Source organism: Pinus tabuliformis, chromosome 4_2 (assembly GCF_031772625.1).
Source record: "Pinus tabuliformis cultivar Carrire ecotype Pingquan chromosome 4_2, CPIR1, whole genome shotgun sequence".
NCBI classification, from domain to species: Eukaryota; Viridiplantae; Streptophyta; class Pinopsida; order Pinales; family Pinaceae; genus Pinus; species Pinus tabuliformis.
Genome location: NC_142304.1, coordinates 595,619,677 through 595,643,008, shown reverse-complemented (window position 1 = coordinate 595,643,008; position 23,332 = coordinate 595,619,677). Strand labels below are relative to the sequence as shown.

Genomic DNA, 23,332 nt, shown 5'->3' with positions numbered 1-23,332 from the left:
ATATCATCTAAGTTGGACCTCATCCATTCTATCATTCTGCCCACACCTATGTATAGATCAGAGGAGTGGGGGCCTAATCTGCTTGAGTCAGACTGGAACAAGAGAGAGAGTGTACATATCCTCATGGCCCACCGTTTTCTCAGGAGCAAAAGAACAGTTTCCTGCACCATTATTCAGGCTGAGTTTGCAGCCCACTGATTCTGGCTCAAGACCATTTTCAGACTAGTCTAGCTTCTACAACATGTATATAATGATAACATGAACACAAAGATATCCAAGTTGGCATTCATAATGAGAAAACGAAAGCTTTCTTATAAAGAGTTACAAGCTAGTCAAGTCAAACCACTTCAGGAACATGGAATAGAGAGAAAAACAAGCTAAAGTAAAATACAACATAAAGCGTAAAATAACCTAACATGGAAGTGACTTTATTGATACCTATGTCTACTATCTAATTGACTGCTATAAATTAATATTTAATAAACACCATTCCTTAATGGTCAATCTACTAAATGATACCTCCTAACTTGTACTTAATAGTAAAAGTCCTAATCCACAAGGTACAACGGTCATCCTGAAAGGGAACTACTAGGACAATGACCACTGTCATCTAAGTAACTTATCCTTTTCACTTTAGGCCAGTGCTCCTCCAGATCCAAGGGGTATCCCTAGTAGGATTACTAAAGCGAAGCACCAAGGCACAAGGTGATATGAGAGTAGTTTTAGTAAAATTATATTTTTCATATTCAAGGAAACAAAAGAGATAATGGAAGGAAATAGAAATTAGTGTCAATCCAACAAGGGTAATGGAGACAAGGCGACATCTAAGAGGGCTTAATTTCTTATGTGTTAGCAATCGAAGTGCACAATACTTATTCATCCCCTCTCTTAGTATTGGTGAATATTCCAACAATGTTATCGTGATTGTCGTTACACCAAAACCTGCAGGTCAACCTACAGGTGTTAGTAAACAGACACATCGCTAGGGTTAATGAATTCTTGAGAGGTGGTTAAGCACATGTCCTAAAACACACAAGAAGCACTAGATTATCCAATGCCCAAAAGGAACCAGCAAATTGCAATAAAACAATAGTTTATTTTAGCAGCGAATTTAGCCATTAAAATTGCTTAAAATTTTATGTATTCGATGTAAAAATGAAAAGAAAATTTTATTATTATTTTTATTGCATGGGTTTCATGCTCAAGGTCATTTTATTATAGGTCAAGCACCCATTGTGTGCTTCTAGGGCTTTGTCATAGAGTCAAAATAGTCAAAGAGTCATTGTCATATGTAAAAGACCCTATTGGGCATCATGTATCAAGTCAAAAGAATTTATTGTAAGTCAAAAGTCTCCCTCCAAGACCAAGTCATCCTGCAAGAAGAGAAGTCAGCTTATAGAAGACAAGTCAACCTCATGAAGGGCAACTCGGCCTCAGAAGAAGCCTATATATAAAGGAACTCAACCTCAGAAGAAGCCTATATATAAAGGAACTTGACCTCATTTGAATAGATCATCCAAGAAGTTCAAACAAGGACAAGAAAGAGACCTAAAAGGTGAGTGAAGAAGAGGAGAACAAAAGGAAGAGAAATCGAAGTTCTGAAGTTTGTTTTTGGGCTACATCCACTCACACTTCCAAAGGAAATTAGGGCTCATTTTGTTGCAGCAAGACCAAAATTGCAGTCATATTGAGAGGCCAATGTTTGGTGACAAAAGGATCAAGTTTGCAAGCCACATCACCTAGAAGAAGAAGCAAGCTAAAGTGAGCAAGAAGGAAACCTTATTTTTGACCTACGTCTCCCACACGTGCGAAATTGCAGAGATTGCAAGAGGACCGAAAAGGTGCAGACCTAAAGCAGAAGCCGAAAATCTGAAGAGAATGTCAAGAACAAAAAATTTGGGTTCGTTTGACTTGGGTTGAATTTGTGAACGATACGCTGATCAAAGTAGAAGTTGACTTGGTCTTGGAGGGGTCTTGGTCTAGAGTCTAAAGGTCTTGGAATTCATCATTTAAAGATTCTATAAGAAGAGAACAAATCTTGAGGGTTTTCCACTCAAGGGAGAAGCTTTGGGCGTGGTTGGTAGACTATATCTTGTGTCTTCTTATTCTATTGATATTCATAGTTTGGTAATTGTTTGATAATAAAAACATTATAATAATCAAGGGAAGAAGAAGCTAAATTACAAGTACATTAAGTTTAAGTAAAAGAACATCACAAGTAGTTATCCAGTATAGAGAAATCACCCTAATCTAGTTGCCATTGATTTCTCAACAAAGTTGATTATATCAAATTCATGTCATTATAAATGAAGCATCAAACGATCAAGCTTTAGACGTCAAATACCTAAACCTAGTTAGGTTCATAGTCAACAAGGGTTACATCTTTTACATGCTAGATTTCAAAAATTTGCTAGGGTTTTGTTACAAACCCTAGATTCTATCAATGAGTCTTTTAAAGTCTTAAATATCAGCAACTAAATCAAGTCAGCAATCATTACATCTAGGGATTCAATATTATGCCCTAGAATTTTACGTCAAACTCTACTAGAGTCTTGTCACAAACACTAGATTTAATTAATAGAACTAAATCATGAATATCAAAAATAAGAGAGCATACTAGCATTTCAAATAGAGGGTTTCATTAATATTTTCTTATATCCATCTCTTAATAAGATTCTATCGTAAACCCTAGACACAAACATCAAACTCCAAAATTAGATATACAACCAATTTTACCAGGCTAGGGTTTCAATTATACGGAAGCTCATACACGTAGAGTTCCATTTCTAGGGTTTTATATTGACTATTACAAGGGTTTTGTCATAATACCTAATTCTCCAAACCCTAAAAATCAAGAGTTTTATCATATAACCAAGACATTAGCAACAAACCCTAAAAAGGTTAGGGTTTCATAACATCAACAAACCCTAAACATTAAGAGAGCAGGATTTCATCATAGGTTCAAGACTTTATCAACAAACCCTAAGTGGACAAGCATTTCATTATTATTGCTAACATACCCTAAGCACAAAAAGGTTAGGGTTTTACAGTGAACCCTAAGGTTAGGGTTTTATCAAAATGAACAAAAATGACAAGATATAGTATAATAAGTGTAGATTCAATCTAGCGATTAATTACCCTACCAAGAATTTTTGTGATTCAAAACCCTAGGCATAAGAGAGCTAATAATACAAAGCAAATTTCAAATGAGAGTGATCATACCTTTTGTACGAAGAAAATCTTGCAACAAATCGTGCACTCTAAGACATACCTTGAGTTGTTCATTAACAAACCTTGTAGGACATCATTTTCTTTGAAGGGCTTCCTTTGCAACATAGCTTCTTTCATGATTCAAATCTTTCTTTTGAAGTCTCCCTATTAATCTAGACATAATCCTTGTATGCTTTTGCAAGCTTTCGTACCAAGGAAAATACAAAGAAAGGATTATGAGTATGTAATACAAACAAATCTAAATGTATGGAGGAAATCAAAACATGAAAGAGGAAACAAAGAACAATATACTTATCTTTTTGGTAAAATGGTGAAGGCTCCTCTTAATCCAATCTTTCTAAGGGATACCTACACCTTATCAAAAGCAATTCAAAAAAATTCTAACAAGACATATTAGATCTATGAACTACAAAAATCAAAACATAAAACATTACAAAACCTAAAGTAGAAGGATATGCAAGGGATAATATCCCTAAAAGACTTAAGAAAATAAGTTCGGATTATTCAACTTTATTTTTCCTGGGTGGAGCTTCATCGACAATTGTTGCATGTTCTCTTTCTCTCTTTTTGTTCCTTGGATTATCAAGATATTGGTTATTGTAATGTCCCATCTTATGACAATGATAACATTATACTTTAGATAGGTCAATCTTCTTCTTTGTCCCTTTAAACTTCTTATTTCCTCCCTTTTTCTTATAGTGAGGAGAATATGTATTTGAAGTGTTGTTTTCATCTTCCTCCTTATTATTTGTTAATGTGATGCAGGCTTCTTCTTGACTGCATGCATTCCACATTTCTTCAAATGATTGTGTCCCTTTCCAACTGCTAATGCCTGATGCAAAGGAGCTCCATGATTTTGGTAGACCTAGCAAATAAGCAATCACAAGTTCTTTATTTGGTATGATTTCATCAACAACTTGGAGCTCATCACTTATTCAGGAGATTCTCAAAAAATATGAAGATACAATCTCATCTTTTGTCATCTTTAGTTTTCATAGTTCATTCTTGAGATTAGCAATGTGTCCAACATTCTTGATAGTGAATAGTTTGGAGAGAGTTTCACACATCCCTTTTGTAATTTCTATATTGTAGGGGATTAGGTTGTCTTTTACTCCATCTAAAATTAGATTCATAACTAAGATGCTTGTCTCCATGTATTTTCCCTTTCCTGCATCATCTACAGGTTCCTTTACCTTTCCTTGAACAAAATCCAATACTTTGTGTTTTGCAAGGATGAGATTCATCCTCTTCTTCCATGCTCGGTAGCTGGTGGCCCCTTCTAGCTTATTTTTTGTCTTCATTGAAGTTGTCATAGATTTCTATATATAGATTCTTCGCTTTAATAAGCCTTCTACTTATGATCTTGTGTTGAAACCTGTTCTTTGATCCTTCCTTCTTTCAACAGAGCTTCAAATTGTCTTTTTCTTTCTTCCTTCACATTAGCTCTGATACCATGTTAAAAATCAAAAAGGCAAAAAGATTTTCTTATATTGACAATTACTTGTGATATTCTTTTATTCTTGTTAGCAATCTTTATGTTCTTCTTAATCTTGTTCTCATCAAGTGTGAAAATTCCAATATGGAATCCTATTGTAGTAACTAGTATTATTTCTTCTAAATGTTGATTAATTTAACAATTTATCTGCTATGACAAATATCTAAATGAACACACCGCAACCTTTACAAATACAATTATGCAAAAAAATAATGTGCTGGAAACTAACAAATGCTAGCACACACACACATAAAATATGAGACAATTATTTTTGGACAAATGTCCTCGAAAAAACCCAACTTGGGAAAATGATGCAACCATGAGGGTTTTTATTATTATGCAGCAGTGAAAATCTGAGTACAATATGGATGCTTGAAACTAGCAATCCACAACAAGAAAATCTGGGCAAAATTATTGAAGGGAATTTAACCTTCCTCCACAAGCAATCCCAGCACAACTTGCCTACAGAAAACTTGGCCTCCTGAAGCTTCTGCATTGGACTGCGCAGTCACTATGACGTCTAGCCTCTGACTGGTCTCTGATGAAGTCATGATGCCTTCTGCTGATGAGAAATTTGTCTCTCTGGCACCTTTGGAACCTCTGCCCGACCTTTGGATCTAAGAACAATTCTCTCCAACTTAAACTGACCTCTCTGAAGCTATTGTGCAAAGCTTTGCACTACCTCACTGGGATAACTCGGCCCTCTTGCTGTTGCCTCTCCGAATCTAGAAAAAAATTCTCTGGATCACTATCCTTGCCCCTCACTCATTGCTTTGATCTCTGGCTCTCACTAGCAACTGACTATTGCTACTCAAAAATCAATCTGCCAAGAAATCGAACTACTCAAGTGTCTTCTCCAACTGCCCATCGACTTCCTCTGATAATCCACTGTTGGAGCACCAATGGCCAAGATTAAAACCTAATCGATGGTTAGGATCACCTTGGAATCGATCCGTGTGAATTTCTAGATGATTCTCACCTTGACTTAATTAATATTGATTAATTAACCAATTTTCCTAAGTTTAGACTTTGGAAACATTAAAAAATTGGTTAATAATCTAATTAAGTCACTTCTAAATGGAATTTTCAGAATCGATTTCTGGTCATGGAGATCTCATATATTCTAGCTTAGTGGCTAGAACACATCTGATGCTACAAAAACTAACACTCCCTCTTAGCAAGGAATGTGTTCTAGTGCTGCACTCCTTGCCACAACACCCTATCTCTACATCATCTACTGTCACGCTGCCGATGTCTGGCCATGTTGCCCACCAACCATTGTGTAACTCTAATATATGTTGCATCTAAGTTGCTTTTGACACTGCCATACGTCTGCCAACATTGCATCTGCACTACAACTCCCTCTCATCTGTTCTGCTGCAACTACACCATTTGCAACTGAAAAGCATCCAAAGTACTGAATCAATTGTGTTCAGTATGATGCATTTGTATCCAAAGTTTATGACTGCTACTAGCAATGTTGAAGTTTCTAATTTTCCTTAGTTAGAAACCCTTCATGCACTTTTTCTGATTTATTCCTACCTACTTGTTATTTTTCTTTAACAAGTTATTTATAAAGTAAATACTGAAAATAAACACCAGTGCTTGCTCAACATATTACAAATCAGCAACTAAAAGAAACAAGAACAAACACACCACATGACACCATTATTTTTAGACCAATGTCCCTGGAAAAACCTAATGCGGGAAAATCGATGCATCTATCTGAGGGTTTTCTTACTAAGCAATATCAGAGTACAATCTGGGTGCCGAAACTGGCCTACCCAACAGAGAATTTCCTTAGTAGCTATACCTCACAGTTTGAGAGAAATCTCTTGGTTGAAACCCCGGAAAACCCTTCTAGAAGTTCCTCAACACAAAACTGCTCTGCAACCCCAACGTCTGCCAAATCTGGACTGCGTCAGCCCCTCTCTCTCATGTTGGCCCTGCGTCAACCCCTCTTGGCCTGCGTCAGCCCCAGGAGGCCATGCGTCAGCTTTCTGGGCCTCTGCGTCGGACACGCTGGCCTCTCTGGTGCTCTGTGCAGCACTTGGCTACCTTCGCGTCACCCTGCGTGAACCCTTTCTGGCTCTGCGTCACCCTACTTGGTTGCTGCGCTGCTCTCCTGGCACAATCTCTGCCTTCTTTGTTTCTCTGTACTCAATCCCCCTCAACTGCTCTCCCGATCACTGATTCTATCTCTCTTAGCAAACCCCGCTCTAGAGAATAGAATGACTGATCATCTGGTGTACTTCTCCAAGTGACCCTCAAGGCTCCTCTTATACTTTCCCTGTTGGCATCTCAACAGCCGAGATTAAGTCCCTAATCAACGACTAAGATTAGATCTGGCTTGATCCATGTCTTTTAGACCATTCTAACACAGATTCATATTAATACACATTAAAATTTTATTTTCCCTAAAGTTTAGACTTAGGGACTCCATTAAAAATATTAATTATTATAATATCACCTGATCTGTTTAGAATCTGCCCAAACCTTTTCTGGGTATTGGAGATCTCATGTGCCCCAACCTCCACACCAAATTTCGTGGTTAGAGCACATCCGATGCTATCCCAAATCAACAAGCATCTGCACTGTCACTGAGGAATCTGCGTTGCTACCGACTCTACACTGAGCCACCTACTCTGTTGTCAACACTGCACTGCGCTCCCCAACATTTGACTGCTACTAGTCTGCAGCTATCACTCTGGTATTAACTGCATCAACTTTCACTGATCCGTCCTACTACAATATATTGTGGGCCCTCGTACCCAGGTAATGATCCATGAGGTGAACTCCTCAAGGATCATGCCCAAAATCTGTAGTTCTCTGGAACTACAGTACCAAATCTCCCCACCTCACTCCTGGAGGTATATCTGCGAACATCATGAGGTCTTCCTCCAGCCTAGAGGACAACCTGTCGATCTTGGCAGAAGCTGCTTGTTGGTCCTGCTTCTCCTCAGTGTTGCGAAAATCGCGATTTTATTGCGATAACATCAAAAAATCGCAATTTTTTCATTTTCACAATAATATAGCGTGATTAATTCAATGATTTTTTCATTTTGAAAAAACCAGGATTAAATCCCCATTTTTTAGGAAAAAAGTCTTCAATTTTTTTTTTGTTTTGTTGCTTTTTTATTGAGGAGGAGGAGGTGACACAATCTACCCGAGCTACTCCTATCACCAGTGGAGGACGTGGTCTACCTCTTGTAGTTCCTAGTTCTTCAGCTTCTAGAGCACAGTGGAGTCCACTGCCAACTCCATCGGCATCTAAATCTAGAGGGAAAGCTATTGCATTTTCTTGCAAGAGGAGCAGAGGAAATCAGTAGTATTAGTTATTTGGTTCATTTCATTGTACATGACATTATAACTCATGATATGAGATACATTATTATATTTTTTGTTGATATTTTGAGGCTGAGTTGGGACTCAGGAGTTAGGACTGACTATTCAAGACATGATTCACTGTTATGTGTGATGCAGCACTAGAAATGATATTACACGTCTTATATATTAGTTCTTTTATCATATTTATGTGTCAATGTATTTATTTTATGTTGTAGATGCTTTAGATATTCAAAAAATTAAAAAAAAATTGAATATTTTTGTATTTTACGATTTTTCCCGATTATTTTCAGATTTTTACAATTTTTTCCCCTCATCAATATTATCCTGATAATGATTTTCGCAACATTGCTCCTTGTCCTTCTTCCTGAGGGGAAACTAGATATTGGAGTGGCCAAGCTCACCACATCTGAAGCATTTGACCTTTGACAGGTCCTTCTTCTTTCTGTGCTCCCCCTGCCCCTAATTGGGACCCTTTGATGCAAGGGCCACATTCTCCTCGTCCTTCACCACCTTTGATTCGTTGTTGCTGCTGCCACTGATGGAGCTCTTTAACAGAGCTCGTGTCAACTCCTCCTGCTGCAAATCGGCCCACATTCTGTCCCACTCCGGTAGCCTATCTCTGCCCAATATGCTTTGGACAAAGACTTGCCACTCCTCTGAGACACTATTGAGTGCCAATTGCACTAGCTTCGCAGGTTGAGGCGCTGCCCCAACAGCTGACCATTAGTCTTAGACCTCCTAAATCCTGTTAAGGAAGGGATATATGTCTTCCCCCTTCTGGGGTAGGATGCATCTCAGCTTCTCCTCAAGAAACATCTTCTATTGCTCGAAAGTTCCCTGGTAGAACATGGAGAGAGCGTCCCACATCTGATTGGCAACATCTTTGCCAATTATATGTGAGAAAATATGATCCCAAACTCCATCCAAGATCAATCACTTCATCCGCGCCATCTCTTTCTTGTATTCTTTCTGCTGATCTGCATCCTAGGGAACTGCCACTACATTATCAATGTAGGATTTCTGGACATATTCATCTAGAACGAAGGACATCCTAGCATTCCAGATAACATAGTTGGAAGCTCCATCCAACCTACCCTGATCACGAAGCCCTGCAGTGACTATCTCAACCAAGCCCTACAGTGAGAAGATCTGCTCACAACTACTGCCAATCTGCAAGGAAAATCGAGCTTCTGAGACAAGAAGTTCCTTGTGGAAAATTTTCCCTCAACTGTGTGCTTCTCTCTTTTCCACCCGACGCTAGCTCTGCTCTAGCGAATTGCTACAAAACCCTCTACATCCAACGAGAGATCTGCCCAAGGAAAAAATCTAAGTTGCTCCCTCTGCCTGTGGAATTACTTGATCTAGAAAATCAAATTTTTCTACCCTGAAAAATCAAGTTTCCTCAACTAACACGTCGCCCCTGCGAATTTCGGCCTGTTGCTCTTACAGAACAATGAAATTCCTTCTTTCGATTCTGATCTCTCCGGCTAATGAACTACACTTTGATACCATGTGAAAAGTCCAATATGGAATCCTATTGCAACAACTGGTATTATTTCTCCTAATTGTTAGTAAATTTAACAATTTATATGCTACGACAAATATCGAAATAAACACACTACAACCTTCACAAACAAAATTTTGTGAAAAATAATGAACTAGAAACTAAGAAATGCTGACACACACATAAAATATGAGACAATTATTTGTGGACAAATGTCCTAGGAAAAACCCAACTTGGGAATATCGGTGTAGCAGTGAGGGTTTTTATTATTATGCAACAGTGAAAATCTAAGTACAAACTAGATGCCTGAAACTAGTAATCCACAGCAAGAAAATCTGGGCAAAATTATTGAAGGGAATTTACCCTTCCTCCACAAGCAATCCTAGCATAACTTGCCAACAACAAAATCAGCCTCCTGAAACTTCTACGTCACCCTCTGCGCTGGACTGCGCAGTCACTATTACGTCTAGCCTCTGACTAGTCTCTGACATGGTTTTAAGAAACGGCCGTTTCGAAACCGAAACGGCCGGGTTGATCCGAGCCGGCACCTCAAACATTGAAACGGCCTTTGGAACGGTCCGGTCGGCCGAGTCATGGCTGACTCGGCCAACTCGGCCGTTTCCATACTAACTCGGCCGAGTCACAAATAGTGGCCTGTAACACTAGTAAAACAGCAATTTAACAATTTTTTAGTGATTTTTTAAGGTGTTTGCTGATTGGTTTGGACTCCAATGTGTTGTATGAATTAGTTAAATGTTATTAAGGTCCATTTCCCCCTCCCAAACCTATTTAACACACTCAAATGCTCTGTACTATTGATATGCTATTCAAATTTCATGGTAATGTTAAATTCTTAAAGTAAAAGTGACATTCTCCTTAATCTTCATTTTCATCCTTTTAATTAAATTTTAACCAGTGTTGTTAAAATCACGATAAAATCGCGATTTTTTCATCTTGCCGATCAAATCGCGATTTTTATACAAAAAAATCGCCTACTTTTTTTTTTGCCGATTTTTACTGAAAAAATCGCGCTTTTTTCAAAAAATCGCGATTTTTTCGAAAATAGCGCGATTTTTAACGAAAAAATCGTGGGGGCTCAGGACAGCATAGTTTTATAACTTTTTTTGGGTTTTTTCATGCAATGTTTTTTGAAAGAAACAAATAATTTTTGAGTGGGGTAGCTTAATGATCAAGTCTAGGCCCTAGTATGGATATGCTATTCATAGTAATGTTAAATTCTTAAAGTAAAAGTGACATTCTCCTTAATCTTCATTTTCATCCTTTTACTTAAATTTTTAACATTACCATGAAATGACTCAAGATGTTTGAGAGTGGTTCCAGCCTCATTGGATTTCATATGGAGAAAGTAGAATTTTAGATTTCATTTAAAATCCAGCAGACTTATCAGTTTTTCAGGATTTCAGGATTGGGAGATTGTAATGTTTCCAGGTGACACCACCTGCCCGGGCTACCCCTGCCACCAGTAGAGGACGTGGTCTACCTCCTATAGCTCCTACTTCTAGTTCTTCAACGTCTAGAGCACATCAGACTCCACTGCCATTTCCACCTGCACGGGCACCAGCATCTACATCTAGAGGGAAAGGGAAAGCTGTGGCATTTTCTCGCAAGAGGGGCAGAGGAAATCAATAGGATTAGACTTTCATTTTATTGTATATGACATTATGACATGATGAGATACATTATCATATTTTTTGTTGATATTTTGAGGCTGAGTTGGGACTCAGGAGTCAGGACTTACTATTCAGGACATGATTCAATGTTATGTGTGATTTTAGCACTAGAAATGATATTAAACATCTTATATGTTAGTTTTTTTATCATATTTATGTGTCAATGTATTTATTTTATGTTGTAGATGGTTTGGATATTAAAAAAATTGAAAAAAAATGAATATTTTTGTGCCAAACGTTTTTTCCCGCTTTTTTCCGCTTTTTTCCCGGCGCCGATTTAATCCCGATCGCGCTTTTAACAACATTGTTTTTAACATTACCATGAAATGACTCAGGATGTTTGAGAGTGGTTTCGGCCTCATTGGATTTCATACGGAGAAAGTAGAATTTTAGATTTCATTCAAAATCCAGCAGACTTATCAATTTTTCAGGATTGAAGGATTGAAGGATTGCAATGTTTCCATTGACTTTTGTCATGTATTAGGGTATGGAACTTGTATTTAATCAAGAGCACCAATCCCTCTATGTACTTTGATGTTAGTGACATTGGTTGTTGAACTCCTCTGGGATTCGCTCCCAAACCAGGAGCTTCTTAAAATGTCGCTCCAGCTCCCGTTTTCGCTCTCGCTCCCCACTTTCACTCCTACTCCCAAGTAATACTGAGCCAGTTGATGTTGGCAACTCTAGCAGTAGCCAATAGTACTAGTCACAGACTTTTGTTGTAGAGGCCATTTATAGCCTCCTTGGTTATGTGTTTTTGTTTTGATCTCTATATCATCATCATGTATGTATTGGACAATGCACTGGGTGCCATTTTGATATAATGGATATATTCATGAGCCTACTTTGATCATATGTTGTCTTCTATCTATATTCTAATGCTGTGTGTTTGGAAACATGAATGAAAATCTTTAAAATTATATGTTTTTATAAAAAATAAATATTTAATGTATTTTTTTACAATGACCGAGTCATTGAAATCGAGCCGGCCGAGTCGATACCGAGTCGAAGTCGGAGTCGACCCTCGGCCGAGTCGGAATCGGAGTCGTAGTTTTAAAACATTGGTCTCTGATGAAGTCGTTCTACCTTCTCTTGTTGATAAATTCGTCTCTCGGGCCCTCTGGAACCTCTGCCTGACCTCTGGATCGGACAACGATTTTCTCTCCAACAACTCGAACTGCCCTATTTGAAGCTATTGGGCAGAGCTCTGCGCTACCTCATTGGGATAACTTGCCCCTCTCGCTGCTGCCTGTCCGGATCTGGAAAAACTTCCTCTGAATCACTGTCCCCGCCCCTCACTCAATGCTTGGATCTCTGGCTCTCTCCGGTAACTGATTGCTGCTACTCAGGAAATCGATCTGCCAAGAAATTGAACTGCTCAAGCGTCTTTTCCAAGTGTCCGTTGACTTCCTCTTACAATCCATTGTTGGAACACCAACGACCAAGATTAAAACTTAATCGATGACTAGGATCATCTTTGAATCGATCCATGTAGATTTCTAGATGATTCTCACCTTGACTTAATAAATACTGATTAATTAACCAGTTTTCCTAAGTTTAGACTTAGGAAACATTAAAAAATGGTCATTAATCTAATTAAGTAACTTCTATGTGGAATTTCCATAAATGATTTTTGGGACTTGGAGATCTCATGTATTCTAGCCTCTCCACCAAATTTCGTGGCTAGAACACATCTCATCCTACAAAAACTAACATCAAGCAATCATCAAATCAAAAGCATAAAGGCCAATGAAACCAGAAGTAGACACTCAACCAGGGCTAAAACACCTGTGAAGAGGAAAATCCAGTCGAACTCTTCCACTAGTAGATTCAAATCAAATTGAGACAAACCAAGACCTTTGACTAGGCCAAAAGACATTCGTCACTCTACCAAGTTAGCCTTCCAAGATGATTATGCAAACTTCAATAGTCTCTTCTTGTCAACCAGATTCAACCCAGTTACAACACCAAATTTTGGCCCCCAGCTTCCAAAATTTCAGCCCTACTGTAGATCTAAAATTTTGGCCCTCCAGCAACAACCCAAAACTCGCACATGTGGAAGAAGAGAAAATAATTCAACTTTAATTTGCTTGACAAGTGTCTCCTTTGCTAGGGTTTTCTACTTCCTTTTAGATATTTCGCTCCTTTTCTTCTCCAGTTATTGCAGATCAAACTTGCTTGTGCTATTCTTCAAATGAGGTCGAGTTGTTGCCTTTATATAGTAGATTTTCACTCCTAATTAGGCCGACTTGTCCTTCTTTGAGGCCAACTTGGTGGAGAAGGCCTATATGACCTAAATTACATAAAAATATTTTTTTCTTTCATGATAAACAAAGCCCAAGAAAGGTTTATTACATGATGAAAATGACAAGGACTCTTGACATAAACCCTAGAAGCATACAATGGAGACTTTGACCTATTAATCATTGACCCAAGCATGAAACCCACACTTTAATAAGTCAATTTATTTTAGAGTAAAAAACATTTTCTTTCTTTTGACAAATACATTACAGTATGACTCACATACAATTATGAAGACCGACATAGGTACACTTTTCAACACTTGGTTGTATTCAAAGACATTTTCTAAGGGTTGTTTCATCTCGCACCTGATGTTAGAAAATCAAAAGGGAGAAAGATTTTCTTATCTTGATAGTTACTTGTGACTTCTTTGGATTCTTATTAGCTTCTTTTATATCTTCTTTTATCTTCTTATCATCAAGCAACTACCAACAATATAAGTACACAAAGATCAACACAACAAAGACACAAGGATGTAGACTCTCAGCTAGGGCTAAAACCCCTCTTCTAAGGGAAAACCCAAAAATTCTCCTCTTCTATAGAACCAAATCAAATGAGATGACCAATACCTTTTGACCAAGACAAAGACCTCCTCCAATCTACCAAGTCAGCCTACCAAAATGATTATCTAAATTTCCAAAGTCAACTCAAGTCAAACTACTTCAATACTACAACAAATTCAGATTTTGGCCCTCTTGCTTCATATTTTTGGCCATGTTGCATATATGTAACTTCGGCCCTCTTGCAGCAACCTAGAAACTTGCATGTGTGGCAGAAAAGAGAGACTTTTGGCTTCCTTTTGCTTGAAAAATGTCTCATTCTTCTTCGTTAGGGTTATCTCCTTTTTTCTACGTATTTCGCACTTCTTTCTTCCTCTTGCAACTGCAAATCGAACTTGCTTGATTTTTCTTCAAATGAGGTTGAGTAGCACTACTTTTATATTCATTATGTGAGGTTGAATTCTCTTTATGAGGTCGACTTGATAGGAGGGCAGGCTGACTTGGTGGAAGCATAAAATACAATTTTGACTCAAAAGTAAATTTATTTCTTCACATACAAAGCCCAAGAAGGGTCTAGATAGTAATGACAAGGACTATGAATCTTGACATAAACCCTACAAGCACTCAATTGGTGCTTTGACCTAGAAAAAAAATAAACAAAGCATGAAACCCATGCTTATAAATAAACTAAGAGAAGAGGTTGTCACCTATTCCCAACTCTTTCTGTTAAAGTTGTTTCCTAGTTAACACAAATGGGGGTGGTCCATAATGAAGGTTAGTGGATGAAATGTGAGTTTCTAGGAGATTAAATTAAATGGAAAACTTATCAACAATAGTAAATTGATCCCACAATATGAACAAATAAGGAGATATATCAGCAACTTTCGATAATTCATTCACGAAAAATATGATATCATAGACCAATGCTTAGAAAATTAATTGCTCAAAGAAAATAACATGTACTTGCTAAAATGAAAATGTAATGACAAATAATCCTGCAAAAGAGAAACAATGTCAGATGAAATATGAAATATCACTTGCAAGATACAAATGGAAATTTGTACTTGTAAAGAAATGATCAAGTAATAAAACAATTATTCAATAAACATGAGCTAAAAACAAGCAGTGCGTGAAAAACAATAATGCAAGTAAAGATTGCAAAATGGAAGATCCATACTCCTTGCAAAAGAAGGAGAGTGTTATTTGAAAGACAGTCAATGCTTACAAATGAAATTCAATAGATCCAAAGATAATACTTGCAAAATGTAAATAGATGTTGCACTTGATAAAGGAAGTATTCAACAACAAGAGATAATTACATCAAGAGAAAATGAGGCCATCTATCATGACAAGTACATGAAACGAATAAATTTGCAAGTAAATTTAAAGTGCACTAAGGTGAAAAAATTAGAATGATACACAACCTATCTATTGTGAAACACAATTATCTTCGTAAATTTTAAACTAATTGCATATCTAGATGTAGCATTTCTATCAACTATTTTGAAACAAGTTTCTAGTGTGAGTTGTGGAGGGATACCCAAGAAAATACAGTGAAGGTTGTATTAGTGATACCTCCCCTAGAATATCCAACCACCCAATGCCTTTGGCGCTGCAGAAAATGTGGCTCTAATGAGTGCAAGGTCACCGTGTTAACCACAAAAGATGGTCTATGTTCCTCAAGTTGGGCAAGAGAGAGGGGGTCCTAAAAGGTCTTTAAACCAAGCTTATGCATGGAAGTAAATTAAATAGAGATGAAAATTAACACTAAGGATGCCTAAATGAGATACATGTAAACATTAGTCTTTCCCAAGAGAGTGTAATGAGAGAAAACCTTTCAAATATCCAATGTCTTTCAATGGAAATGAAATAAGAAACAATTACCTTGATGTAAAGATGTAAAATCACAAGTCCAAGACATGTTGCTTGAAATGGAGCAAATTTGCTCAAAATGGAATAGCACAAGAAAATGTTTCAATAAATAGCCATCAATGATCAAAGTGCCATATGAACATCAAATGATAAAGATGTTGAAGCAATATTCTCATGAACTTGTAAAAAAAAGTGACAAAGTTTAAATTTGCCAAAATAAAATGCTGGCTTGCTCAAATAAAACTTGCATGTATTGGGAGTGAATTGCACAAGTGAATGGAAATGGAAAACTAACATCAAGCATGTGTTAGGATAGGAAGAATATAAATGCTATGTTGATCATGCATGAAATGAAACTAGCAAATGAAAAAATTTAGAGCAACTATCTAAAAGATTAGTCAATCAACAGACAAGGTCTCTCCCTCTAAATGGAGAGAAAGGATACCATGAGAAAATGCCCAAGCTCCCACAAAAGAAATCAGCATTTTTATTAGATTAGTTACAAAGATATGAGAGCCTTTAAAGGCCTCAAATAAGATCAAGGAATTCTTTACAATGATATTTTTTTACCATAGAGTTTCCTTGATAAACAACTAATACAAATGAGGCCAAAGAAAAGCCTTTGATATTTGAAAATTAAGCATTAAATTCATATTTTGAAATGAAGAGGGATTAGCATAAGACAAGAGAGGCTAAGTCTCCTCAAATCCCACGGCCTATAGAGAGAGACCTCAAAGGAGCTCGGCCTAGCCAACAATGGAGTCTCAAAGAGCATATGACCTTGTTGGAAAGTTGCCCAAAAGAGTGCAAGAGGTTGCAAGAGGTCCTGCAAAAGATATGTTAGTAGTTTTAGAGGAATTTTTCCTCCAACTTGCCGCCAAAGTGGATTGTATTTCTGCTCAAGAGGTTGCAAAACAAATTTGAAAATAAGTGGAGAGAGCATGCAACGAGAAACAGTAATTCACAACTAATTTACAAGAGCTAGATCAATTTATGGGAGTAAAATTCCATACTTGTCTAGTTCAAAATCATGCTCTAAGTAGCTCATAAAATCATTGAAAAGCTCCAAATTTTGATCAAGAGAAATATGAAATTTAAATTTTATATGATTCTATAAGAGTAAAGGAAAACGAAACTTCCCTCTTTGTTTTTTGTTGGATGAGGTCCTTGGAGCCAAAATCGATGGATCCTTCAATTTTTGAATTTGAGAGTGAGTTGATCTATTTGAGATTTCTCCCACGCCCAAATGATCCTTCACAAAATTTCAAAAGACTTTTCTATACACTTGGAAACAATTATTAGCATTCATAAAGGAATTAGACAAAATGCAATGGGTGAGAGAACTAGAGATTCCTCCTAAAATCGCCTACTACTATTTCTCTAAAAAAAAATACACACAAAATAGCTTGCATATATCAATCCACAATGAATGCCAAAACCATGCTAATAATTGTCAATGCAAATATATCAAACAAGTGGCACATAATTGTCAACGCCAATGACCAAGTCAATTTTCCAAGCCGCAGACACAAATCTGTTGCAACGAATTAACATTGCTGGCCTGTGCATATCTCTAACTAGCTGGTTGAATATCTTGGTTGCTAGCATACATAGAATAAGTGAAGACAAGTGTGGCTTGGTGTGGGACAAATCTCCCACAAAACTGAGCCAATCAATCCATCAAGTGCCAAGTGTAACCTCTGTTATCCAATGAAATCAGTCAATGGTGTTGTACGAATCCTCCTCTTGCTGTGTATAATAAGTGAGTGATATGATTCGCTGGTAGTGGAGAAGGTGGGGGACAAGGCTTGCCTCATGTGGTAGTGTTGTCCCCCTTTAAACTGTTTTTAAATCCACCTCAAAAAAGATGCCAAACTAGTGTTGCGTATTCTCTTTTTGACTGGCTGTTACATAAGATCATGGGTGCTAATGAGTGGGGGACAAACTCTAACACATGTGCCAATGTTGTCCCCACTAAAAATCTGCCAACATTAGGCATAAAAAATGTAGCATATTTGTCTCTAGAGCTGACAGCATGTAGTTGTAGTGATTGGTAATTTGCTGCTTGTGGATCCACGTGGATGTTGGAATTTCTAAGTCTAACTTTTAGAAATCCTTCATGTACTTTCTGATTTATTTCTGCCTACTTGTTTGGTTTAATTAACAAGTTATTTACCATGTAAATACTAAAAATAAATACAAGTACATGCGCAACACATTACAGATCATCAACTGAAGGAAAAACAAGCACACAAGTGACACCGTTGTTTTTGGACTAATGTCCCCGGAAAAACACAATGCAGGAAAACCGGTGCAGCTATCTGAGGGTTTTATTATTAAGAAGTTTCAGAATACAATCTGGGTGCCAAACTGGCTCACCCAACAGAGAATGATCTCAGCAGTAGTACCTCTCAATCGAAGACAGATATTCCGGCTAAAACCCCGAATGAACAATCCCACAGCTCTCAGCTCTAATATGCCCCTTGAAATCTCCAGTCTCAGCCTCTCTGCGCCAACATCAACCTCTCTGGCCCTGCGTCAGCCTCTAGAGCCTCCGCTCACCCACGCTGGCTCTCTCTGGCACTGCGAAACTCCTGGATGCCTCTGTGTGGGCCCTAACTGGCTCTGTGTGGCCTCTAGCTGGCTCTGCGTCCCTCTCTTTCAGCTTCTGCACTGATGCTCCCGGTACCCTCTTTGCCTCTCTGCTTCTATATTCACTGCCCCTCAGCTGCAACTCTGATCACTCCTTCAATTTCCTCAACAAGCCCTGCCCTAGAAAATCGAATTCTTGATCAATTCGGTGTATTCTCCGAGTGACCCTCAAGCCTCCTCTTATACTTTTCTCATTGACAATTCAACAGCCGAGATTAAGTCCCTAATCAACGGCCAAGATTAACTCTGGCTTGATCCATTACTTTTGGACCTAAGTTGCAGGAAACGTGGCCCTAGGGGGCGTTTCGCCAGGGGAAACGAAACGAAACGCATTTCCCCGTACCGTACGGCCTGGAAACGCGTTTCCGGCCGTACGGCCAAGTTTCCCGAAACGGAAACGTGGCCGTACGGTCGAAAACGCGTTTCCAGGCCGTACGGGCCACGTTTCCCCCAAAAAAACATTTGTTTTTTAATTTTTTTTTTCCTAATGTAGATCTCTTACATTTGTTTGCCCTAGTGTTGATATGCAGTTCATGGTAATGTTAAATTCTTAAAGTAAAAATGATATTCTCCTTTATTTTTCATTTTCATCATTTTACTTAAATTTTTAACATTACCATGAAATGACTCAGGATGTTTAAGAGTGGTTTCGCCGTCATTGGATTTCATATGGAGAAAGTAGAATTTTAGATCTTACTCAAAATCCAGCAGACTTATCTGTTTTTCAGGATTTCAGCATTGGGGGGATTTCAATGTTTCCATTGGATTTTATCATATACTAGGGTATGGAACTTGTATTTAATCGAGAGAACAAAGCCCTCTATGCAGGGGAGACTCCCAATAATCAAGAGAATGTAGGGTACTAGGGTATGAAACTTGTATTTAATCAAGAGCACTAAGGTCATTCGACTATGTAGGAGGAGACTCCCAATCAACCACGAGACAAAAAATTAAAAATTTCTCGTGGCTGATTTTGGATATTTCTATTTTCATTATGTGATTATTCATGAGTAAATGTGATGTAAATTTAGATACTTATAGTCTATGCATTGACAATTGACAATTTTATCATAATGTAATAAATTAGAATGTATCATATATGCTTTATGATTGCACATATTTCTTAAATTCCTAATATATATATATATATATATATATATATATATATATTCGCGTTTCCCCGTTTCCAAAATTTGGGGAGGTCGCGTTTCGTATCGCTTCCCGTTTCGGAAACTCGTACCCGTTTCCCCGTTTCGTGCAACCTTGTTTTGGACCCTTCTAACACAGTTTTATAATAATTCACATTAATATTTTATTTTCCCGAAGTTTAGACATGGGACTCCATTAAAAATATTAATTATTTTAATATCTCCCAAACTATTTAGAATCTGCCCAAACCATTTCTAGGTATTATAGATCTCATGTGCTTTAGCCTCTCCACCAATTTTCGTGGCTAGAGCACATCTGATGCTACCCCAAATCAACAGTGAAGTTCAAGGAGCAGACACGCTAGCCTTGGAGTCGAGCTATACTCCACACTTAACTGAAACGACCCACAGTTGACTCACCCTTCAAACCTGTGTTGATTTCCCTACTGGCAGCATACTTATGATAGTCGCGTTGACTTGTATGCGTGGATCTAAATTAGTCCATCGTGGAGTCTTTAAATGGCATGTGCATAATTGTTGTTTGGATTGCCTTATACGTAGACCATGGAGAGTGCGTTGGGGTCCATTCCCAACTCATTAACCTTATCTCATATTTTAATTTCTCAACATTTAGAATAAATCAAAGTTGTAACTTCAAACATTTTTTCTGCCTCATGACCTCAACGTGGAACCTTTGACTTACTTTGACTTGAGTTATGGTTCATGTGGTGGGCCCCACATGGTTTCCACATCATCTTTGACCTTCACTAGAATTGCCATGTCACTTGTTTGACTTTCTTTGACTTTGGAAAAATTTATAAATTTTCCAATTATTAATTTCTTTCGAATTTTTTCCTCATTTTTGTTGAAGAAAGTGTAACTAGGTTCGGTCATCATACATGCACTTTTGATATTTGTATTTATTCAAGAAATGAAATATTATTTTGATATTATTTGTTAATGAGTTTCTTGCTCATTGAAGTAGGTCAAGCACATGGTTAAGTACTTCTAGGAAGTCAAAAGGTCAATATATTTATATAATACCCTTAGAAGGCATGTTACACTATGTATAAGGTCAAAGGAATAACTCCAAGACAAGTCCAAGTCCTCTCCATGCACCAACGTCCTCCACAAGAAGCTAAACGAAGAAAATAATGAAGATACGGTCAAGTCTGCCTAAACACAGAATGTCGGCCTAGAGGAGGGGCAGTCCTCTATATATAGAGGTTGTCCACTCCCTCATAAAGGACATAACGCAAGCTCTGAAATCAATGAAAAGATAAGCCAAGAAAAGGAAGGTTAAGCAAGTCTAAAGGGTCTCCAAAAGTGCAACGAAGGAAGGAGGAAACTCAACGAAGGTAGAGGACTGTTTCTAGGGCTAGAAGGAGGGCAGATTGAGGATATAACAGCAATAACATTTTAATGCAAGATTCGTTGGTGTTTGGGCTAGATATTAGGCCTACAAGGCCTCCCAAGACAAGCGAAGAAGTCTCTCTCTCTAGCAAAGGTGAAAGGACCCTAATTCAAGGGTTACCCTACACACGTGGGAAAACTAGGGTAGCAGAACAATAGTACAGTCATAGACCCATATCTCAAGAAGGATCTCGTTTGGTCAAAGAAGAAGTCTACTTGAGCAAAGGATAGAAGAGGAACATCTCATCTAGAAGGCTCACTCAAGGAAGGTCTATTTCTAGACTAGAAACAAAGAGGGAGGACGAAGTGCTGGGGAGCAAAGTGCCGGAAGGAGGAAGTCTATGTGCACAGGAACCAAGCACAGAAAAGAGGAAGGACTTGACCTATGCTTAGAGGAGATCCTACTCAAGGGTCTAGGTTTGGCATTGATCAATAAGAAGCTTCAATAAGAGAAACTTAGTAAAGGGTTTTCCTTTAAAGAGAAGAGATGTTTTGGCCCTGGCAGAGAGAAAACATCTTGTGTTCTTGTTCTTATGTTTTCGATCGCATTTTGATGAAGTACACACACATGCATTAATAAGAAGAAGAAGATTAAGCTAACAAGAAAAGTGAAAAGACTCCACAAATTGTTATCAAGTCAAGAAGAATCATATTAAACCTAATTTCCCTAGATTGTTCAACATGGTATCAGAGCTAAGGTGACACATCAACGAAAAGGGCAACTCAAGAACACTCATCAAGGAAAGGCATCTACAAGGTTGAAGCATCATGCCAAATCTACTCAAGGAAAAGAAGGCATAACATCTATCATTCATCAAGGAAGACTACGAAGCAAGAAGTTGAGCCTTACATAAAGGCACCTACAAAGAAGAGCAAATCAAGAAGGGACCTACACCACAAGCCAAGTCATCAATCAAGTCTACTTGAAGCAAGTCCACTTGGAGAAGGCAACTTGAAGAATATCAAGATCCTAGAAAGGCAAGCCATCAAGTCTTCAAGGAGAAAGCAAATCCACTACATCTAAAAATCTATCAAGTGTGAAAATTCGAGAATCCCACCCGAATCACCTACTGCAGCAACTGATTAAACTTCTCCTATCTGTTAAACACTGAAACAAATTATTTATTGTTTCCTACAGCAAATATTGAAGCTAACACACTATAGCCTTCACTTAATTAAATTACGTTGAAACAAGAGACTGAGCAAGAAAGAAAACACAACACAATTGAGACTGTTATTTTTTGACAAATGTCCCCGGAAAAACCCAATGCGAGAAAACTGATGCAACAACTCTGAGGGTTTTATATTACTAAGCAGTAGTTTATGAATACAAATCTGGATGCCCTCCTAGCAATCCAGTTACAGAGAAATAAAATTGGCAGAGAAGAATTATGAGATTACCTCACTCTACTTGGCAAATCCCGACTATTTCGACAGCTGAATCAACTGTCCCTAGCTACAACTACACTGCGCCTGCACAGTAACTGCGTGGGCTTGCGTGGAGCTCTTTGAGGCTCTATGTTAGCTCAACTGGGAAACATATTGCCTTCTGGAGCAGTTTCCAGCCCTCCTGGCTCAGAAATGTCAGCTCCTCTACAAAACTTGAACTTATGTGTGGGTGACTGAGCTGCCTCTGCATGCGCCCTTCTGGCTTAGCGTCAAACTTTGCATGGGCCCTTCTGGCTCAGCGTCAACCCCTCTGGTATTTCTTTGCCTCTCTCTGTTGCGTATCCTAGGCTCTGGAGAAGATACTCCAACCCAACTATCCCCGCCCCTCAACTGCAAGAAATCTACTCGATCAAAATTTCCTCCTAAGAACTTCTCACTTTAGAAAATCAATATCTTGATCTCTCGGTGTACCTTCCAAATGACCCTCAAGCTACCTTAAATAATCTTCTCATTGACATTCAACGACCCAAATTAAAAGCTAATCAAAGGCTAAGATCATTTTAGCTTGATCCTTGTCTTCTTCTAGAAGTTACACTCACAATTAGATTAATACCCATTAATATTTTTAATTTCCTAAGTTTAGACTTAGGGTCCCATTAAAAAATATTAATTATTTTAAATAAAATTGTTTCTATGTGGAATTTCCCAAAATTCTTTCTGGGTTCTTTGGAATACATGTGCCCAAGCCTCCCTGCAAAATTTGAGGCTTAGAGTACATCCAATGCTAC

At 38.0% G+C, this 23,332-nt stretch overlaps 1 protein-coding gene across 4 annotated transcripts in view; it reads right to left on the bottom strand.

Annotated features, from left to right (window-relative positions):
* The window catches only part of LOC149170704 (protein S-acyltransferase 8-like), a 404,753-nt gene that overhangs the window by 89,152 nt on the left and 292,269 nt on the right, over nt 1-23,332 (bottom strand). The gene's annotated exons all lie outside the window — the stretch shown is intronic.